This window comes from Dama dama, chromosome 12 (genome assembly GCF_033118175.1).
Source record: "Dama dama isolate Ldn47 chromosome 12, ASM3311817v1, whole genome shotgun sequence".
Classification (NCBI taxonomy): Eukaryota; Metazoa; Chordata; class Mammalia; order Artiodactyla; family Cervidae; genus Dama; species Dama dama.
The window spans coordinates 84923649-84946155 of record NC_083692.1 but is presented as its reverse complement, the minus strand read 5'-3'; positions in this window follow the sequence as shown (position 1 = coordinate 84946155).

The following is a 22507-nucleotide window of genomic DNA, read 5'->3' as shown; positions in this document are numbered from 1 at the left end:
GTGGAGCTTGGGGAATAGCACTAATATTTTCGGAAATTGAAACTCCAACCATGAAATTGCCTATCATTTATCATACATGGTCTCTCAAAGGGGAAACGGAAAAGTGTTTAGTCTTATTGCTTTTTAAACACATGATTGCTGAGCACAGTCATCCGGGCTGTGGCTTTAAGAGATGATGTGTCTGAAAATGTCCAGCAAGGAAGCCCGTCCAACCTACCGCAGGGCCCCTCTCTGCAGACTCTCCTGTGTCAAGAGGCCCGAGCCATGCACACTGACGGGCCCACTCAGGTGGGCTTGAGCAGCTGGGTGTGCTCAAATTCTGACACGTGTAGAGACCCCCCAGTCTTCTCAGACCTTCCCCAGCTCCTTCCTAATGCCCAATCATCACATCATTGTTCAAGTTACTAATGCTTGAACGCTTTGAAAGGGACCCATGTTTGTTTCCTCTTCTACCTATATGCTGAATTTGACGACCAAATTTCTCTCTTTTCCCTAGACCCATCAGGGGTTTTGGACCCCTACGTGCAGCTGACCCCTGGGCCTCTCCATCCGAAGCATCCACACTCATCAGATACGGCAAGCTTGACTGTCGATACCATCTTCTCAGGTAAGTTGTCCAAGGCCGTAAGGCTGCAAGTGGGAGCATGAGCTTCTTACCCTCTGGTGTCCGGCACCAGGTTCTTTCTTCTGACAGGAGAAGGGCCCTGGGATGATGGCGTACAATGACCAAGAGTCAGAGGTCGTGATCTCTTGCTCTTGTTCTGCACCACACTGCTGCCTTCTGCTCTAGCACTTGGCTGGGCCCTGGGGAAATGGAGGTATTTGTGAGGTAGTGTTTCCTGGGACTCTACCCCCATTCTGCCCACTGCAGTCTTGCCCATGACTTTGAACACCATCTCTGTGTTGGTGGCACGCAGACTCCCACCACTAACCAGACCTCTCCCCGGAGCTTGGGAGCAAATTGCCAGCTGCCTCCTGGATGCCTGCTTCTGGAAATTCTAGGGGCACTGAGTGAACACATTTTTTGGGGAATTCTAAATCCCACACTGGAGATCTTATAGACCTTATTAACTTCACTCCCCCCAGAAAGGCTTTCCGGAGTTAGGTTTTATTGATTTTTCTCTTACATTTCTTCAAGAATCACCGCCGCAAGTGGTTATGTAATGAACATGTCCGTGTACAGTGTTAGTCTTCTACCTTTGTAGAATAAATTGTCCTTTATTCTGTGAATGCCTCTGGTAAGAATTTTCAAGGCACATGTCTGTTATCACCAGCCCTGGCCAGAGATGGGAGTGGGCGGATTTGATATCTCCTGAAATATTTTTCAATAAAAAAATCTGTAATATTTTTTCATTCATTAAACATCAAGATGTAAAAGTTTCCCTTTAAGTCTTGGTTACTAGGAAGCTCAGAACTTAAAGAAATATTCAGTTCTAGTAATTTTATTAGCCCACACTGTAGTACCTATTTTCGGTCTTTCTGTACATTAAAAAAATTGTGGTAAAATAGACACAACATAAAATTTACCATTTAAACCATTTTACAGCACACAGTTCAGTGGCATTAAGTACATTTATACTTGGTACAACCATCACCACCATCCATCTCCTGAATTCTTTTCATGTTTGTAAACTGAAACCCATAATCATTAAACAATAACTCCTCAATCCCCATTCTCCCCTGACCCTGGCCACCAGCATTCTTCTTCCTGTCTATGAATTTGACTACTCTAGGTACCTCGTATCAATGGAATCATACAACATTTGCTCTTTTGGGACCAACTTGTTTCACTTAGAGTAATGTCACAACTGTAATATCTATGTAGTCAAGAGTCAGAATTTCCTTCTGTATTAACACTGAATAATATGCCATTGTGCGGGTATATCACATTTCCTTTACCCATCCATCCATCCACTGATGGACACTTCCGTCTTTTGGCTACTGTGAGTAATGCTACTACGGACCTGAGTGTACAAGCATCTGTTCAATTTCTGCTTTTATTTCTTTTTTGTCTGCATCTGCACATGATTCTCCATTTTCTGTTTCACTAGCTGTGTTGACTCTCCTCCTACTGAGAGAAGAAACAATTGCACTGAACCTGTATTGAGCAGCACAGCGCACTTGGCACAGTTCTAAGTTCTTTATGTTTTATCTTCTGATCCATTGTCTTCTCTATTTTACAGCTGAGACGTTGCTTCTTTTTGGAAGAAGGCAGAGTGACAATGATAGCCAAGCCATTGACTGACTAATCAAGCTGCTTCTACGTTCTTATTCCTGACTCACACCTCAGCCCAGAGCTGTGTGACTCCTTCCACATCATCACTTGATGGAAAGGGCTCTGGCAAAGGTCACCAGGAACCACCATACTGCCAAATTCAGTGGAAGGTTCTGGTCCTTCTTTATTTACCATTGATATATTTAAAAATTCATTTATTTTTTGCTGAGTCTTTGTTGCTGTGCATGGGTATTCTCTAGTTGAGATGAGCAGCAGCTACTGTTTATTGCAGAGTGCCAACTTCGCATTGCAGTGGCTTCTTCGTTGCAGAACATGGCCTGTAGAGCACGTGGACTCAGAGTTGTGGTGCATGGGCTTAGTTGCTCCACAGTATGTGGAATTTTTCCGGACCAGGGATTGAACCTGTGTCCCTGGGATTGGTGGGCGATTTCTTAACCACTGGACCACCAGGGAAGTGCTTGCCATTGATGTTAACCCCACTGACCACACACTGTTCCTTCCTGAACCCTATTCCTGGTACCTGGGCTACCACTCTGTCCCCATTTCCTCCCTGGTTTCCTTTTCTCCTCTGTTTCTTTGTCGGATCCTTTCCCTCTGCCAGTCCTCAAAGCTGGGCACTCCCCATGGCTCTGTCCTGGAGCTGCTGCTCCTTCCACTGGTCATGACCTACTTCGGTGACTCCCTGGTCATCCTATCATCGTGGTCACCATCCTTCCCTGCTTGTGGCTCCCAAACCTCTCTCTTTAGTCCTGGGTCCCACCCTGGGTGTCATACTCACGTCTCCACCCTCCAGTCTAGTGCGTTTCTCCCCAAATGGGCCACAGTTAACCTTCAACTCAACATGTCCAAAGTGAGGTTCATTACAGCACCCCCTGCCATCGCCCCATCCTAGCAAGTGACACCATCTACCCAGCTGCTTAAGCTACCAACCAATGAACCATATTCCAGTTTATCCCTCTGCCTTACCAATCTGACATCCTTGGTATTTCTAAAGCCAGGCCTTCTTCTCTATTCTGTCTCCTTTCCCAAGATCAGGCCTCATCCTCCTTGCCTGGGATTTCAGCACTGACTTCAACCTCTAGTCTTGACAATGAATTTGAATTCATTGTCCACAGCTGTCAGATGGGTTTATGTCCCTCACAGAGCTGGCCCTGTCACTTCTGTACTTAAAACCCTCTGAGTCTCCCTGGTACCTATTTAGGATGACATTCAGGCTCCGAGGCAGGCATCGACACCCCCACGGCCCTTTGTTCCTCCCCAGCCCATTCTCCCTTCTGTGTCATCCCGTTTCCCTGGCTGTGTTGAGCGCCCAGCATGTGCTAGAAGTGAAGGGCAATGGTGAGAAGCCACTGGCCGCGCAGTGATCACAGCTGGTGCAGGAGAAAGAAGGAAAGAAAGAAAGAGTGTCAAGTTCCGTCTGACTCCTGTGATCCCACGAACTACAGCCCGCCAGGCTCCTCTGTCCATGGGATTCTCCAGGCAAGAACACTGGAGTGGGTTGCCACTTCCTTCTCCAGGGGATCTTCCTGATCAAGGAGTTGAACCCAGGTCTCCCGCATTGCAGGCAGATGCTTTACTGACAAAGCTATAGTCACCAGAGAGTCACTCAGTCTGATTCGTTTCCTGATGAGAAAGTACCTGGAGATAAAGGAGCCTGTAAGGAGTCGGGGGAACTCGACTCTGACTCTGTTCCAGCCAGAGAAGGTCAGTCCTGATCTTTCCTGATGCTGGAAATGCCAACGGGCCCATTAGTCCTGCTGATGATTCTACACTCTCACTCTGTCTTCAGAATTCATCCTTCTCCCTCTCCACTGGCTGCCTAATTCAGGCCTTCCGGATTTCTCAGCTGGATCACTTCGATGTCCTCCTAATTGTCACCTCTCTTGACCTCCAGCCCACCCCACCCAGTGCTACCAGAGTATCCTTTCTACAACACAAATCCGAAGACTGCTGCAGGAAACAGCTCCCTTCTTTCTGTGACCTCTGAGGCCCTTCTCTCTTAGGGTCTTCTCCTCTCCGTCAGAGCTGCCCTCCCCTCTTCCTCTTGAGCACTGGCCATGCTCCAGAGCCCACCAGCTCCGAGCTGGGGTTGCATATGCACAGCTCCAGCTACAGGGCCAGAACACCCAGTGAGAAAGAGGTGACAGGAACTGCAGGCCATCCTTCCAACATGTTCTGCAGTGAAGGGGAGCAGGAAAATGGGCTGGGAGCTGGGGACAGGCAGGGAGATGGTTGGAACTGGATGTTTGTTACAGGAGACCCTGGAGCAGGTATGCCTTCTGCCACGGATGACATGGTGGGGAGGGGGAAGATGTGATACAGAAAGAGGGGACCCCTGGGTACTTGAACAGGTGAGAGATCCAGTCCCTGCTTGTGGGGTGGGGAGCGTGGGTAGCCCTGGGCAGAGCAGTGACCTTCCTCCGTGCATTGAGCGGGAGGGAGGCAGTGTGGGTGCAGATATGGGAGGCTTGCCAAGCATCCTCATGGGAGGATGAGGGAGTGCTTTCTGATGGGGACCATGTTCTGAACAAAGCATGAGGCCAGTGTGGGTGAGGATGGTGTGGGGTGTGAGGAGAGGAGACAGGATGAGACACTTGTTTGGGAGAACAGAAAACATGCACAAGGGCAGTTAGACAGTGAGCATGGCGCTGCTGAGTGGTGACAGGCAGGGCTGTTTTGAGATTTGAGGTTAGGCATTTAGGGGAAAGTCAGCTCTCTCTTTCTCCAGCAGTGTTTTGCTGTGTGGGTGCAGGCACCAAGGAGGGTATGTGGATTTACCACGTTTGGGCGTGGCTTCTAAGAATAAAGGGAGAGAGAGGAAAGAAAGTGACAGCAGAGGGCAGTGATCCTGAGCCAGAGGTGCTCCGTGTCTGGAGGGCTCAGCAAGACTGTGGGAGAGCAGTCTGGAAGGACCTCAGGTGATGGGTGATCATCTGGCAGGATGCTTGAGGTGGAGATGGTCTAAACGGTGCCATTTCAATGATGGTAAGGTCAAGGGTGGGACACCCATGGGAGTAGGTGGGTGGGGGCTTCCAAGTGGAGAACAGAGAGGCCCTGATGTTGATGGATGCTCCAAGTGGATGTTGAGTCATCCCAAATGATGCCGTTATGGGGGTGGAGAAGAAGACAGTGAGGGTGTTGCTTAAGTCTGTAATGAATGAGGGGTGCAACGCGGGGTGGGGGTTGTTTCACCTGTCAATGGGATGAAACAGGGACAGTGGTAAGAGGTAAAGTCTCTTCTCCAGGATTCAGAGGGAGGGGCTGGAGTTTTGAGTTGGGAGGGAGGATCAATGTCTTGGGAGGGCAGTGGGGAGGTAGGATACCCACCTCACCTCCTGGCCCCAGGTGGTGTGGGATACGGAAGAGAGAACAGCACCCCCTTGGGAGGCGGCAGGAAGTGGTGTGTCAGGGGACAGCCAGGTGTCAAAGTTCAGAAAAGAGATTGGGGAAATGGGCTGTTTGGGATGATAGACCCTGAGTTCCCAGAGCTGAGGGGTGGTGCTCATCCAGAAGCTGGATGTCTCAGAGTCTGTGGGAGGCTTAGCTTCTGCTCTGTGAAGAAGGCACCAGCCCCATGGCCCTCCAGCTTCTGGTCCTCAGTAGTAGTGACTAGCTATGGTCACTTGCTGATGAAATGATAAGGATGCTGTGAGACAAGGGTCTGGGCCTGGCTTCACGCTGGCCAGTCAGGAACTCTCTGATCTTGTTTGGGACTGATGGGTGTGGGGTGTCCAGCCAAGCAAGCCCACCAGTTGGTGGTGGGAGGTTGATGGTCCTGCTTGCTGTGGAAGGCCCCACCCTCCACGCTGTCCAAGTTTTTGCAGGTAAGAGCTGAAATGCATTTCAAGGGCGACTGAGCACTGGATGTGCTGTGGCTTGGCAGGCGCTGGCAACACAGGTGTCTGTGTAACTGTGATACATGAGTTGTGCAGAGATGCAGCTGTGTACTGGCCTGGGGCAGCGGCGGCTACGGGACCACCAGGGTGGGTGGTTTCACCTTGCAACAGGAAGAAACCTCAGGGCACAAGCCCAGGCAGGTGAAAACTTTTGCATTTCTTTACATTAATTTGGCCTCCAAGTCTCTATCCTACTAGAATGGGGGGAATTTAACCTAGTGGCACTAGTTTCCGTGGAGATGCCCACTGCCTAACCCTTTTAGTCCCTCTAGACCCCAAATTTTCCTAACAGCTTTGACTAGGAATGTGATGCCCAGGGCCCCAAGAGCATGGCATGCCTCCCCTGCCTGCCCATTTTACTGATGAGCTGGTAGAGACCCGGAGAGGCCAAAGGCTGCTTAGCTCTTAAATAGTGGCCTTTCTACCCAGTGCTTCTAACCTGAGGCCAGATCACTAGTGGACAGAGAAGGAACTCACCTGCAGTCAGGGAGAGTGTGGGACTGCGGGCAGGGGAAGGCTGATGAGGAAGATGCTGATGAGGAAGAAGGGCTTTTTGGAAGTGGCAGCAGCTGGCATGGACCTGGGAGGAGGGGCTGGACCTGGAGAGGTGAGAAGGGAAGGGCATTCCTGGGGTAGGGAACAGCAGGGACACAAAGGAGTGGTGGAAGGATGAGCTGCCTGGTCAGAGAATTAATTATTTCAATTGGCTCTGTGTGTATAGCTGGACTGAGGTGCCTCAAGGCTGGTGTCCTCCCAGCCAGCCCTCTTTAGACTCTAAACTTAACCGGAGGGAAAAGGACTCTCCATGTGTTCTTCCCTGGTGCCCTGAGCTTCACACACAGGTGGGTTCACTTAATCTTCTCCTCGGCACTGAAGGGCAGATGTTTTTGTCTCTGTGGTGCAAATAAGGGAAGAGAGGATGGCCAAGGGCCTCAGGATGCAACCTCATGCCTCCCACCACTCATGTGGCCACGACAAAACTGGGAACACGTGGTGTGTACCCTTGACAAAGCGCCAGGAAGAGGGGAGAGGGTGCCTGGTAATCCCAAGGGAAGCCCCCCAGAGACTGCTGGGCATTGGTCTCTCCCTGAGGCTGTCCTGTGGGGAACTATGAGGGAAATGTGTAGGCAGAAGCTGGGGAGACCTCAACTCCATCTCTCATTGTAGGTCATCTTGGACCGGGGGTTCCCTCTCCCCATCTCTAGCAGAAAGGGTTTGGCTGAACAAACTCCGAATCCTCTCACCCAGTCTCTGGGTAATCCCAAGGGAAGCCCCCCAGAGACTGCTGGGCATTGGTCTCTCCCTGAGGCTGTCCTGTGGGGAACTGTGAAGATAGAAGCCTGGGAGACCTCAACTCCATCCTCTCATTGTAGGCCATCTTGGACCAGGGGTTCCCTCTCCCCATCTCTAGCAGAAAGGGTTTGGCTGAACAAACTCTGAATCCTCTCACCGCCATCAATTGAGCTACTTGTGCTTCATCTGTTGCCTCCCACCTGCTTGAGGCTGAGAACTTGCTTCATCCTTGCCTCCCTGATCCTCGCCAGTCATAGGTTAGCTTAAATATCTCAGATCTGAGATCTGTCTCAACACTGCCCCGTCTGAGTGCTGTTTGTCTTAAAATGGGCTCACAGGGACATCTTTTGTGGTCCAGTGGTTAAGAATCCACCTTTCATTGCAGGGAGCTTGGGTTTAGTCCCTGATTGGGGAACTAAGATCCCATTTGCCTTGGGGCAACTGAGCCCATGAGCTGCCGACTACAGAGCCCATGCACTCTGGAGCCCTCCTGCCACAGCTGGAGAGAAGCCCGCACGCCACAGTGAAGATCCTACGAGCTGCATCTAAGACTTGACTCAGACAAAAAAAAAAAAAAAAAACTAAAATAAAGCAAATAAACATTAAAAAAAAAACAAAACTTTCTATTAAAAAAAAATGGGCCCACCTATGGGTTCCTGCCCCTTAGGAGCCTTATGGTTCTGAATTCCCCACTGAAAGCAGACATTCACCCAAAATACATGTGATAGACCCACTGGGGCTCTGATAACAGGACTGCCTTTGACGGAGTGCCTACCGTGTGCGCACACGTGGAATTGCATCCATATATTAGTTCCCATCCTTACACTCTCCCTGCCTTGTTTATCCACTTTATAGGTAAAGAATCTGCAGCACAGAGAGGTTAAGTGAATTAACAAAGCTCTCACAGCTTGCAAGAGGCAGAGCTGGGATTAGAACCTAGAACTCTGTGACTTCAGCACCTGGCCTCAGACTATGTGACCTGTCACTAAGATGCCCGTCTCTGGCTGGGCTCAAGGAGGCAGGGACATTACATGAGTGCCCCTGCCCAAGGGATGCGCCCAACAGCTTCTCCTCCAGGCTCGGGGCTCTGAGCCGCCAGGGGCCACGACCCAGAAAGGACAATCAGCCCTCCCTCCACTGCCCCCCGCCCCCCACCTCAGTGGTCTCTCCATGGTGCTGGTGGTGGGGGGCCCCCTCTCTGGCTGGAGTCTCCAGGCAGCAGTAGGATGCATAACTGATGGTGATTAGCTAAATCATAACATGCATAAGTGATGAACCAACTGGTGCCAGGCCGCGCTGAGCGGCAGCGGGCACCCCCACCCCCGCTACGCCCGGCCCGGAGAAGCCACCGCAGGCTGCCTCTCTGTGTTATCTGGCACATCAAGTGCTGCGACAATGAATATAGATTGACCTTATTATAGCAGCCGGCTGCTGGTGCCAGGCGCAGCCAGGCATCCTTTGCACAAATTAAAGGTGTCAGCATGTAATTTACGCTTCATGGCGAGAAGGGGTGCAGGGGGTGGGGGGAGGCACCAAGGCAGGTAGAAAGCAAGGTGGGCCCCCGTCAGGCCTGCACCCGGAGCCCACGCGCCATGACGGGAGGTGCAGCCCACGTGTCATTTCCTCTGTCTTTGCACAATTTTTTTTTTAGTTATTCCTTGCTCAAGGGGAGCAGCCCCCTCTCCTAAGCTCCCCCTTCCCACACTCTGTGTGCGTGTGTGTGTATTTTTCAGCTAAATTACCGGTTTTACCTGAAGAGCGTGAAGTAGGTGTGCTAATTTACGGCTGGCAGCTGAAGCTGCGGTGCGGGGCGCTGTCTGGGAGGGCTGTAATACGACATCATTTTACTAGCGCACCCCAGAGCAGCTTGACATCTCGAGTTGGGCCTGTGATTAAAGTAGTAGTCTTCTTCCCCCCTCCCTCTCCCTTCTCCGACACGGAGAACAGATTAAACTCTAAGTAATAGATCTCGGTTTTCTTGCCATCCCACTGATATTCACAGTACACAGTTTGACACAAAGAGTAAGTTATACATCACAAACAACAGCCTCTGCTCTTTACCGCCCAGAATTAATTTTCCATTTGCTAAGCTCCCTTCTTCTCCCAGCCCATTTTCCTGTCGAGCGGGCCTCTCCCTTCTAGAGAAGGCAGAAGAGGAAAAATCTCAGGTCAGAGTGGGGAGAGGTAGTCCAAGACAGCTGGGTTAGCCCCGATGGTTTACAGAGGAGGAGACCGAGGCCTGGAGAGGGAAGGTGACTTGCTGATGTTACCCTGTGGCTTTGTGGCAGAGAGGGGGCTGTGTTGGGCGCCCTTCCACACCTCTGCCCACCGCCCCCTCACCTGTGGAATGGAGAAAGTGGGTGACTGCCAGGCTGCCCGAGAGCTGGTTGTCCTCTGATTGTCCCCCTGCTCTCCCCCTTGCCTGCAAGACTCTCTCTGCCTTCTCTGCCCTGCTCTGTGTCCCAGGAAGGGACTACTAGGGGCTGCTATTGCTGCCTGGGCTTGGCCTATAGAAGGTACTAGAATGAGAAGGCAGGGTGGGAGGCTACTTCTTTTCTGCTTCTCTCTACCAGGATGCTGTGTCTGGGGAATGGCTGCCTCCCGCTGGCCTGCTGCTCTTGAGGAGTGGACCCTCTTCCACGGCTCCAGCTCCTGGCAGGCTCTGGTGATGCCACCGGCTCCTAGCTCTTTAGGTTTGGAATGCTAACAGCCATCTGTCATTGCTGGTCTCTAGGAGCCTCACCACGCTTTCAGATTCCCTTCACCCTGCCCACCCCTGTCAATGGTCCCTGCATTAGTGTCTCTTTAGTTGAACCATCTGGGGGATTCTGTTTTCTGTGGGAACTCTGAGTGACCCTGTTCTTCTTTGAGGACTCATGCACGCTAGCACAGTCCTGCAGGTGCACAAGGGTGGCTGGCTTCCTAGGGACTCAGGTCGCTCTGGGAGCATTCTTCCATTAACCCAGCTGTCCCCTCCCCACCGGGACCCATGATGAATGCTGCACATCTCCCCTCAGGGCAGCTCCGGGCTGCCCAGTGAGGTAATGTCTCTTTAGGCCCATCTCAGAGCTGTGTACCTTGAGGCTTGGAGAGGTTAAGTCTTTTCTCCAGAATCTCCCAACCTTCGGCAGCAGAGTACAGCTGGGAACTTGGGGCTAGCCGGCTCCAGGGCTGAGCACCTTCCTCTGTGCTGCCTGGAGGCTAACTTTGCTGAACTCACATAGGAAACACAGGCACACACCTGCACACACATGCATGGAGGACAAAATGCCTTTGGGGAGCAGTAGATGAGCATGAGTAGAGAGCAGGGCCAGTAGTGATGAGGACTGGAGATGACAGATGGGGTGGGTAAATCCAGGAGGACTTTCTGCAGGAGGTGAGCAGGTACTGAAGAGGAATTAGAATCTGAATAAAGCTGTGTAGCTGAGCACCCTTCAGTAGACTACGTCAAGGGGGTTGCTGGGGAGATGCTTTAAAAATACAGATTCCCAGACTTATGTCTGTCTTTATGAATCAAAATCTCTAGGGGAGTCACCTAAGAATCTGGTTTGTTTTGTTTTAAGGTGATCCTGAGATGCAGCCAGGCTTGGGAACTACAGGCCCTCCCCATCTTAAGAGGGATGTACAGTCAGCTTCAGGACCCACAGCCATCAGTCCAGAGCCAGGGCTAGAACCCATGTCTCCTGGCTCCCAGGACAGTGCTCACCCCACCAGTGATTCGAGGGGCAGGGCAGAAACACAGCCCCGAACCACGGTCTCACAGCCCTCCCCCCAGCAGCCGCTCTGCAGCCGGTCCTCAAGATGGCAAGCGGGGGGTGGATGAAGGTGGTGGCAAAGCGAGAATGCGCCTGGAATAACATGACATTTAGAAATCTGAATCAGCTGGCACTTTCCGTTTTCCCTCCTCCCCTCTGCACTACACTTCCCCCTGTCTCCCAGCCCTCTCTCTAAGCTGCAGGAGCAACAGGCCTGGACATCAGTGGGGAGTGGAATCTGTAGAGGGGCACCCACTTGGAAGGGTGGATGGAGTCTGAGATGAGAGCAGAGACCTGGGCTCCAAACCAAGGGCTGCCGCTTCTTGCTGCGTGACTTTGGGCAAAGTGCTGTGCCTCTCTGGGCCTCACCACGCTATGCTCACTGTAGTCCTGTAAGCGCCCTTGGACATCCGTGTGAGGGATGACCCTGCCAGACTCACTCTATCCGGAACACTTCTTTCTGCCATGCTGCCCTGGAATTCCATTGTACCATTCCACTCCTTTGGTCCTCAATAACTGGAGCCTGGGATGGCGGAGGTGTTGGGGTGTGGAGGTTTGGGGAGGAGGCTAGAGGTGGGAGGGGGCCAGGCAGGCCAGAGGGTAGACAAGCGAAAGGCTGGCAGCTTAGACAAGTCTCAGCCCCCTCCTCTTTCACTCTCAACTCCGGAGCAGAAGTGGAGGCAGCCCCCATGTCATCAGCTCTGGGATCCACATGAATACACAGGTGGGGTGAGGGGAGTGAGCAAATGGTACCCCAGTCCTCAGGTGGCTTGTGCCCTCTGCAGTGTGAAAGATGGCTGGGCATTCCTCAAGTCTGCCTGGGCCAGCCCCTTGGACGAGGGTGTCTGGGCTGTCTCCATGCCCTCCCCAGCTCTCTGCACCGGCCGGCAGAGTGAATCAGCTGTGTGTGTGTGTTTGCACCCCCCACCCCCAGATGGAGCCTGACTCACCACATGTCCCGGCAGTCTGACACAGTGCCTGATGCCCAGCAGGCACCCTGGGGACATCCACTGGATGGAGTCCATGTGCCCCGCCAGGCCCGTCTTGGCCCTTCAAGGCTGGATGCATGGTCCTAAGAAGGGCACTCTCGAGCAAGGCTCCTTCCTGGGTGGGAAGTGATCACATTTGGGAAATGGGGGCAGGGGTGGTCAGGCTCATAGGTGGAGGAGCCCTTTCTGCCCTTGCCCTCCATAGATCCCACCGCCTCTCCTGCCAGCGAGAGAGCAGGCGGAGTGTGGAGTTAGAGCACGAGATAGCCATGCCTGTTTCACTTACTGCCGTGTATGCAGTGACTCAGTGGAAAAGGAAATGGCAACCGTTTCAGTCTTCTTGCCTGGGAAATCCCATGGACAGTGGAGCCTGGCGGGATGCAGTCCATGGGGTTGCAAAAGAGTTGGACATGACTTAATGACTAAACAACAACAACAACACAGTGATTCAGACAGGCTGACATGTAGTAGGTGCTCTTTTAATGTCTGTGGGGAGAGACTAGGAAAGAAGGAAGGAAGAGGAGGGAGAGAGACAGTTGGGTCAGGCTGGGATGTGCAGCCCCATTAGCTGGCTCTGCTCCTGGTCTATGTCCTCCTGACCCAGTTGTCTCCTGCCCAGCCCCACCCCTCACTTTCCTTCTCTGGCCATGGCCCCACCTCCTGATGGAGGTCCTCCTGGAAGGGCTGGTGGGGAGGAGTGCTGGAGGAAACTCCCTGCAAAACAGAGCTTCATTCTAGAGATTAGGGACATTTTTGCCTCGATTCTCCAAGACCTCCTCCTCCAAGGAGCCGTCCAGGTAGCAGGGGGTATCCCAAGCCCCGAACCTTGGCAAACCACACCCGCTGCAGGTGTGTGAGCTGTAGACCGCTGTCTAGGAAGGGTCGGATTTAACTGGTCCCTGACTGAGGGTGTGGGTGTGGGAGAGTAATGCACTCCAGAAAGTAAGAGAACAAGAGTGAGGAGGCTTTCCATGCCCAGGGCCCATCCGTGGCTCCCCACCTGGTTTTTGCCCTTAGAACACCTGCTTCTAACCACAGGTCAGAAATCGACCTCTGCCCACCCTGACGTGTGACCAGCTGTGTGGTCAGAGGACCCTGTCTGGACGGGGCCTGGTCTTCACCAACATCCTGGCCTGCCCGCCCCCAGCCCAGGCAGGAAGTGCGCTGAGGTGCCTCTGTAGGGGACAGGGCTGCCCTGCCATCAGCCAGCTGGCAGACCTTGATTTCTGTCTTAGGATTTTTTTCAAGGCAAATTCCTCTTTGTTCTCTGTCCCTCTTGTTTCTCACAAAGGCCATCTGGGAAGAGGACATGGCCCAAAGCATTCACTGCCAGTCCTGGACATGAACACGTTCCCTGTGCGTGCGGAGTCTTGGCTGGCATGTATTATGGGGAGGAACACTGGGACAGGCTTGTCCCTAGCTTAGGACCCAAGCATCAGGGGACTTTAAACTCAAGAGGAAACTCTGGAGAGCTGTAGCCAGGCCATTTAACTCCGGAGGAAGTAGGGATCCCACAGAGGCTGTGTGACTCACCCAGTCGCATTTCACAGATGAGGAAACAAAACTTTACAGATGGAACATGACCTGCTCTGGGTCACACCACAATGGCAGAGCCCTGCCTGGAGCCCAAATCTCTGGGCTCTTAGCTCCCAATTGTCTGCCATGACAGTCTGCTGGTCACCTTTAGGTGCATGGTTACTTATAAAGTAGTTATGATTATTCCCATTTTACAGATGAGGAAACTGAAGCTCAGAGCAATTATACCCTCACCTCAGCTGAGATCAGATGCCACAGTGGAGGCCCAGGTCCCGGCCCCTCCAGGAAGCCTATCTGGAGTGCTTCCTTCTCCAAGGTCTTAATACACTTATTTTGAGGGCTGGGAAAGGAAAGAAGGATAAGGAGGAAGCAAGGAAACCTTCATGACCAAGGAAACCTTCTTTGCAACCTCATGGATTATACAGTCCATGGAATTCTCCAGGCCAGAATACTGGAGTGGGTAGCCAGCCTTTCCCTTCTCCAGGGGATCTTCCCAACCCAGGGATCGAACCCAGGTCCCGTGCATTACAGGCAGATTCTTTACCAACTGAGCTGTCCTTGCCAAATAATGTGCAGGTGCTCTCAGGATCATAATGGATCAGTCTGTGAAGGGCTCATTTTACAGATAAGGAGACTGAGATTCAGAGAGCTCAGGTCCCAACCAGGTTTGTCTGATTCCCAAGATCAGTGCACATAAAGACCCTGGTGCTGGGAAACATTGAGGACAGGAGGAGAAGGGGGCGACAGAGGAGGAGATAGTTGGATGGCACCATGGACTCTATGGACATGAGTTTTAGCAAACTCCAAGAAATCGTGAAGGACAGGGAAGACTGGCTTGCTGCAGTCCATGGGGTCAGAAAGAGTTAGACATGGCTTAGCGAGTGAGCAACAACAGCAAATTCTTTCATTCTAGAATGTTTCCTGGGTGCCGTCTTGTCTCTGTGATTCAGCGCTAAGTTCACTGACTCTGAAGAGCCTGTCCTCGTTTATGCCCTGCAGTTGACCCAGGGCTTGGTCCCAAGGGACGGTCAGCAGACGCTCAAGGCCTTGAGAAGGCAGCAATGTGACAGGGGCAGCCTGGGCCACGGAGCAGGCCAGTGGATTTCACATCCCCTGTCTGCCACTTCCTAGACCTTGGACTCTTAATTCACCTCTTTGGGCCTTGGCGTCCACATCCATAGAGTGGGGGTGGTCATAACCCCGAACCTCAGACTCCCTGAGTGAAGTTTGGGGCAGGGGCTGAGTTCTGAGCATCAGGCACTCAGCAGGGGATCTGGCATGTGGGTGTGCACGATGAGGCGGTGACCGCTCTCATCAGCTCGCTCCTGTCAGGGGTGTCTCCGGGGTGGCCCCCACCCCCAGCTACCAGCTGGCCTGCCCCTCCTGGAGGATGCCTGCCTCCTCTGGGTCCCATATGTGCGGGGGCCTGGCTCTAGCGGATGGCACACGGGGGCCTGTTTGCCTTTGTGTCGCTAGCCGTGGGTGGGAGCTGTGAAAACTCCACTCCCAGTGTGCCCCCTCCCCGCCTCCAGGCTGTTAATCCTGAGTGCAGAGCCAGGCTCCTCAGCGCCTCCAGAGGCCCAGAGGGAGGCAGGGAGCTCAGAGAATGCACTGGCCTCCCGCCGCCCGCCCGTTCTGAGCAGCAAGGGGCACTGCGAGGGGAACTCTAGGCTTCATGGCCGAGGGGGCACGGGCGGTGAAGCAGAGTACCGGCGGCCAGACACTTGCTGCAGGCACACTGCCTGCCAGTCAGGCCTCAGTCACCAAGTGTCTACTGCAAGACCCTGGTCCTGATGGAGGAGGAAGCCGCTCAAGTCACCATCAGGAGGTGGGGTGGGGAGGCCCCTGTTGCACAATCTAAGCTTCTAGCTAGCTCCCCAATCCTCAGTCTTCAGTGGCAACATCTTCCTTGGGTTCTCAAACCAAGCAGACTTCTCAAAGGGGAGTGTGGGCCTGTCGGAGGCTGGAGTACTCATAGCTCCGGATTCTCTTTGCACTGCATTATCACCTGGGGGAGGTTAGGAGTGGGTCGGAGATTCCTCCCTGCAGCAGCACTGCTAGATCTGTGGCTCTATTCGCTCCTACCCACTTACCTGGCCTCTCCTGCCAGCAGCTGATCTCTTCCCTCTGCTTCAGCTACCCCAGCCTTTTTTCTGTCCCTTTATTCTGTGAATAAGCCAAGCCTGTCTTCTCCCCTGGAGATGCTCAGAACCTGTTCTTTTCACAGGGGACTCTTTCTTATCAAGACCAGCCAGCTCTTGTGGACCCCGTGCACTAGCACAGGTGGTGAATCTTCAGAGCACACATGTACAGCAGGAGTTATGTGTTTTTTTATTTTTTTTTTAATTTTAATGAAGTATAGTTGATAAAGAAGGCTGAGTGCCAAAGAATTGATGCTTTTGAACTGTGGTGTTGGAGAGTCTCTTGGACCGCAAGGAGATCAAACCAGTCAATCCTAAAGGAAATCAATCCTGAATATTCATTGGAAGGACTGAGGCTGAAGTTCCAATACTTTGGCCACCTGATGCGAAGAGCCAACTCATTGGAAAGCACGCTGATGGTGGGAAAGATTGAAGGCAGGAGGAGAAGGAGACGACAGAGGACAAGATGGTTGGATAGCATCACTGACGTGAGTTTGAGCAAATTCAGGGAGATGGTGAAGGACAGGGAAGCCTGGCGTGCTGCAGTCCATGGGGTTGCAAAGAGTCGGACACGACTGAGCGACTGAACAACAATAGTTGATTTACAATGTTGTGTTAATTTCTGCTGTACGGCAGAGCCACTCAGTTATACATACATATGTGTATATATATATTCTTTTTCATATTCTTTTCCATTATGACTTATCTCAGGATGTTGAATATAGTTCCCTGTGCTATACAGTAGGACCTTGTTGGTTAGCCATCCTATATATAGTAGTTTGCATCTGCTAATCCCAAACTCCCGGGAGTTATTTTTATCAGATTGTTTCTTGCTGCTTTTCTGTCTCCTCCACGCCAGTGGAAACTCTCCCACTGAGACTGTGGATTTTTGATCTGTGCTGTGACTGCAGTGCCCAGTACTGAAGGTGCTCAGGAAATACCTTCTAAATGAATGCGAGCCCTCATCATCCTGCCATGCTGTGTAAATGATGACAGGACTATAAGGAGGAATAGGAGGCTCATTCAGAAAGCTCTTCTGACATTCCTAGGGTGTTCATGTCATCTAGGTCATTAGGTCCCCTGGAGAATCAATAGTGGGATCACGGCCACTGCCTGCACAGCCTATCTTCTCCCCTGGAGATCCTCAGAACCTGATCTTTACACGGGGGACTCCTCTTTCTTATCAAGACCACCCAGCTCTTGTGGGCCCCGTGTCCTGGGACAGGTGGCCCTCTTTTATAATCTTCAGAGCACATATGTACTGGTATAAGACCTAGGGAAGGGAAGCATTGCAGTCAAGATGACATAGGACAGCAGCGCAGGCACGTCTGTCTGTCCTGCAGTTGGGTCAGCTTTAGGAAACCCCACACAAGGAGGCACATTTCCACCTGGGAATGGAACCTCAGGCTTCCAACTCAGGACTACCCCTTCCTGAGGTTGCAAGACCCCTCAAAAAAGCCCCTCATGCCCACAGAAGAGGGGCTGTAGCACAGTGAGGTGCTGTGGCCTGAGGTCAAAATGCAAATGACAAGTGGTCTTCAGTTTTATTTCCATCTGTTTCTTCACTTGCAAGGCTGGGAGGGCAGGGCGGAGGCATCGTGTTTGCAGGTAAAGGGGTTTCAGGTGAGGGTCTCCTTTTTGGATCCCCTGGGCAGGGAGGGGTCAGGACAGAAAGGAGCCAAGAGCAGTGGTCTCTAAACTTGTCAACTTCTGCCTCACTCTCAAGAAAAAAATAGATCCCGCCTCCACCAATATATGTATATGTATTGTTTATTCATTATGCACATTCAAATGTAATAATATATTATGTATACAACGAACATGTACAGATATGGATGATTTGAAATGCAATTTTAAAATGTAAATAACATTCCTATTCTTTTCTTCCCATCCTATTATTTCTTCCTATTTGCCAATGTCCAGCCTGGGGATTATACACCCCATTTGGTGACCACTGACTAAAACATGGGCTTTGGAGCCCAACAGACCTCTGTTTGAATCCAGGTTATTTTTGTGAATATCTATATGGCATTAGACCAGCCTCTCAGCCACAATTTCTTCTTCTGTAAAGTGAGATGATAATTTCTACTTTGCTGTGTGGCTCAGATGAGGTGGTAGGTCCAGGGTCTTGCAGGCTGGAAGAGCCCACTTATGGTAACTATGGTGCTGATGACCATGATTGGGTTTCCCCTTCCTTGTTTAAATTATTTAAACTCAACCCCAGATACCACAGGTTACAGGCTTGTTTTCTGAGCTGCCGCATAGTCACCAAAGATGGTGAGTCATGCCCAGCGTAGGATGAGCCTAGATCTTCTGTCCCCCTAGTCTGATGACCCCAGATTCCATGCAGATGGATGGACCTGGGACCTGGATGAAGCAAGGTGGGCTTGGTGACCCTGCAGTTTGGATGGAACTGAGAGATGGGTCAAGTTTCAGCTTTCTCTGTGTTCCTTTTAAAATAATGGAAGTGTCAGCTTGGGTTCATGGGCCGGTCACAGTTTCAATCCCTCCCTAACTTCATAAGGCAAGTCCATGAATTATACAGTGCCAGAGCAGACGGCGCGAAGTACGGATGCATCGCAAGCTGGGCTTAATAAGGACACTCCAGCTATTCTTGGAGGCATTTGCAAGTCAAAAATATGGCGCATGAGGATTTGATGCAGACTTCAAATTCTGAAGATTTCGGCTGGGTCAGCAGTATTTTATGTTAAATACCATCAACGAATAATACAGAAATGGCAATGAGGTGGTCACCATATTTTGTCTTTTTTAAAATTTTAGTTCTTTGGTGATAGCACATATGGTCAAATGGGCCTACCACCCCTTCCTACCAAGTAATGTCAACATACATTTGTCCACCTTCCCAAGGACTCATGGTGAGCATGGGATACTCCCTTGCTGAGGAATTAGAAAGTGTTCCACCCATTATAGTTTTGTGCTAAATAGAAGATGAAAGCTTTTCTATTTTCTTTCTGCTCTTTCACCAAGATTTTGTTTGACTGATTCCTGCTATTCTCTGTAATATGTATACCAGCTGTTAGAGACTCAGGCTAGAAGAGAAAAGAAACCAGTATTTTACCATTTATCGAAAAATGGGGACTCTTTAAAAAATGATTAAATTGTACTGGAGGAGAAGAACCATAGTGAAAGGGGGAAGTTGGTGTCCTCTGGTCCAGGAGGGTGGTGCTTCATGGAAACAGAGATGCTGGGTCCTGGCGAAACAGAGTTCCAACCATGATGGGTTCGTGCATAGGTTTCTTTACAAAGGCAATATTTAAGGGGCCAGGCAAACAGGCATCACCAAGATGATGGAGGAATGAAAGTTGTAACAGCCAAGAGGCCTTTGTGAACCTTCTTCTCCGAGTGTTGATGACATCACAGGACCATAACTTCCCTAAGTCGCTTTCTTGGATACTGGAGTGCCAATAGTCTGCTTTCAACCAGGACCGTAGTTGGTTGGCCCACTCAGGATGCAAGGCCAGGAGTGCTGGACAAATGCAGGCAGAGCATGGAGCAGAGGACAGAGAGTCAGGGGAAGCTCTGGTTCTCCTAGGACCACCCGGCTCCCTTCCTTAGCTGAGTGACACGGGCAGCCTGCAGAGCTTCCTTTTCCTCATCTGCATGTGCCTGCTATGCAGTAAGGGGGCAACTCTACCATGTTCCATAAAATTGAGTGGGATTGAGAGTCAGGGTCTGGACGACACTCCTAGCAATAGCAGCCGTGGAAAGAGAACTGCGTAAGTATGGGAACAAATCCTGGTTCTGGTACCAGTGGTTGGTCCTTGGGCAATTTTGCTTACCTACTTAAGGCTCAGTGATTAGGACACTGGCATGAACCCAGACCATCTCGATAGAGGGATGTGGGCTCTGCTCTGTAGCCTCTTGGGGCCACAGAGCTGGCTTCCCAAAGATCAGATCATGGCACCATCAGCATTGATCGAAGTAGCCCTCAAGCATAGGACTCCCAACCAAAGCCTTCCAGCATGAAGGCCAGATGAAAGCGAAAGTTGTTCAGTCATGTCTGACTCTTTGCAACCCCATGGACTGGAGCCTGCCAGGTTCTTCTGTCCATGGAATTCTCCAGGCAAGAATACTGGAGTGGGTAGTGGTTCCCTTCTCCAGAGGATCTTCCAACCCAGAGATCGAACCCAGGTCTCCTGCATTGCAGATGGATTCTTCACCGTCTGAGCCACCAGGGAAACCCAAGAATACTGGAGTGGGTAGCCTATCCCTTCTCCAGGATGTCTTCATGACCCAGGAATCGTACCAGGGTCTCCTGCATTGCAGGTGGATTCTTTGTTAGCTGAGCTGCCAGGGAAGCCTAAAGGCCAGGTAGGTTAGCATCAAATTCCATGTCCACAGGGGATGAATCCTCCAGCTGCCCCGTCCTACAGCTTTACAAGGAAGGTAAATTCTCATCTGGGCAAACCTGACAGATGGATACTATTCTCCATTTTATCTCTCAGAGTTAAAGTGTGAAATGGAGTGAAGCCCTTGCTCCCATTCTGGTTAGGGATCATGTGAGCCTGAAAGTGAGAATGCAGACTTGCTAAGCAAACATAATATTTGTAGTCCTGCTGAGACTTCTTCAAATACCTTCTTTCATGGACATTTGTCCATCTCCCTATGAATTTATTTCTTCTTCTAACAAAAGCTCCAATTTTATGTAGGTTTCTATCTTTCCCCACTTTGGTTCACAAAGCCTGGTTAAGACAGCCTCAGCTCTGGGAGTGGATCCTACAACTCAAGCCCCAACCAATCAGAATGAGCACTCCTCTGACCACAGTGATTGGTTCAGTGGAGTTGGGCATGTGACATGGGCTGGTCCAGTCAGAACGAGTCTCTGGGTATTTGCTGGACATGTTATTTTCCACCCCCACTGTCATCCATCAGTCCTTACTCCAGTGAGGCACATTTGTCAGCCTCCATTCCACTGGTGTCTGCTGAGATTTGCCATCCAGTCTGGTCTTTGGACAATTGTCTCCCACATGAGCTGGGACATGACTGTGTCCTCATCTGGTGCCACAGGGCATCCATTCCTGTTGTTGAGAGTTCCCTAGGAGGAGATTTTGCTGCTCAGTAGCCCATCTGCTCTCTGCTGCCATGGAAACACCCGTCTATTTTCTGCACCAGGCTGGGTAGAGTGGGACTCTTAGGTCCATATGCTTGTGCTCCTCCACTGGACAGGTGTCCTTCTCCAAGGTTTGCTGCATCTCAAGGCCCTTCCCTTCTCATCGCTCAAACATTTTAGAGACTGATTTTGTTACTTCTTCTCCCACTGAGATTTGAAACTCAAGAGACTCAGGAATGCAGCTCCTTCTCCCAGCCTGGAACATTCAGTTCAGTTCAGTTCAGTTGCTCAGTCGCGTCTGACTCTATGCGACCCCATGAATCACAGCACGCCAGGCCTCCCTGTCCATCACAAAATTAGCAGTGCCTTTTTGGGTTTGATCCCTGGGTTGGGAAAATCCCCTGGAGAAGGGAAAGGCTACGCACTCCAGTACTCTGCCCGGGAGAATTCCATGGACTGTATAGTCCCTGGGGTCGCAAAGAGTCCACGACTGAGCAACTTTCATTTTTCCTGCTCTCATCACTGCCTCCCACCCACCCCCACCCACTTTGCTGATTCATAGTCAATCTCTGGCAGCTGGGAGTTTAGCTTCCACCTATCCTTTCCCCAATCTACACTCTATGGCTCAGTTCCTTCAGAGCTTTGCTGCTAAGCTAAAAATTAGGTATTTAGAACTTAAAAAACAGTTCTGAAAATCAAAAGCTTTAATTTTCAAGAACTTATTTCTGCTATGAGCATTAAAAATCTACTCTGAATCTATCTTTTCTCTTTGCATTTTGCATTCCTGATCTCTCTTGAAGCAAAGCTTCCTTTGATGAAATGTACAGACTGTGGGGGGCTTCCTAGGTAGTGTTAGTGGTAAAGAAATTGGCTACCAATGCAGGAGACATAAGAGGTGTGGGTTCTATCCCTGGGTGAGAAAGATTCTCTGGAGGAGGGCACGGTAACCCACTCCAGGATTCTTACCTGGAGAATCCAATGGACAGAGGAGCCTGGTAGGCTATAGTCCACGGGGTCACAAAGAATCAGACAACTGAAATGACTTGGCATGTACGCATAGGTTGTGGGGGCTTCCCAGGTGATGCTAGTGGTAAAGAACCCACCTGCCAATGCACAAGACATAAAAGATGCTGGTTTGATCCCTGTAGACATGCACACACAGGCTGTGGCAGTCACACTCATCCTACTGTTCCATCAATGATATTTTGAGCTCTCTGGAGCTAAGGTTCTTGCAGCGGACCAGGAAGAACCACTTTTGGAGTCAAGGTACCCAACTTCCAGTCCCAGTTAGGTCACTAAATTGTTGCACAGTTTAGAGAAATTACAATCTTTGTGAGTTTCACTTTCCGCATTTATAAAATGATATTTGCCCCTCACCATAGCCTTTGCTCCTGACTAACAGACTGCATTTGGACTAATTTAGAAAGTACTCTTGCATAATTGGGGATATACGAGACCTCAACGTGTCTTCGTTTCCCCTTTAAATGGTTTTCAGAGGGCTCTCTGGGATGTCATGGCTGGAGAAAGACACATGTAGATGGTACTCAACCCTGGATTTGTCTATCCGGGTTCTCCGAGTTCAAGGTGTCA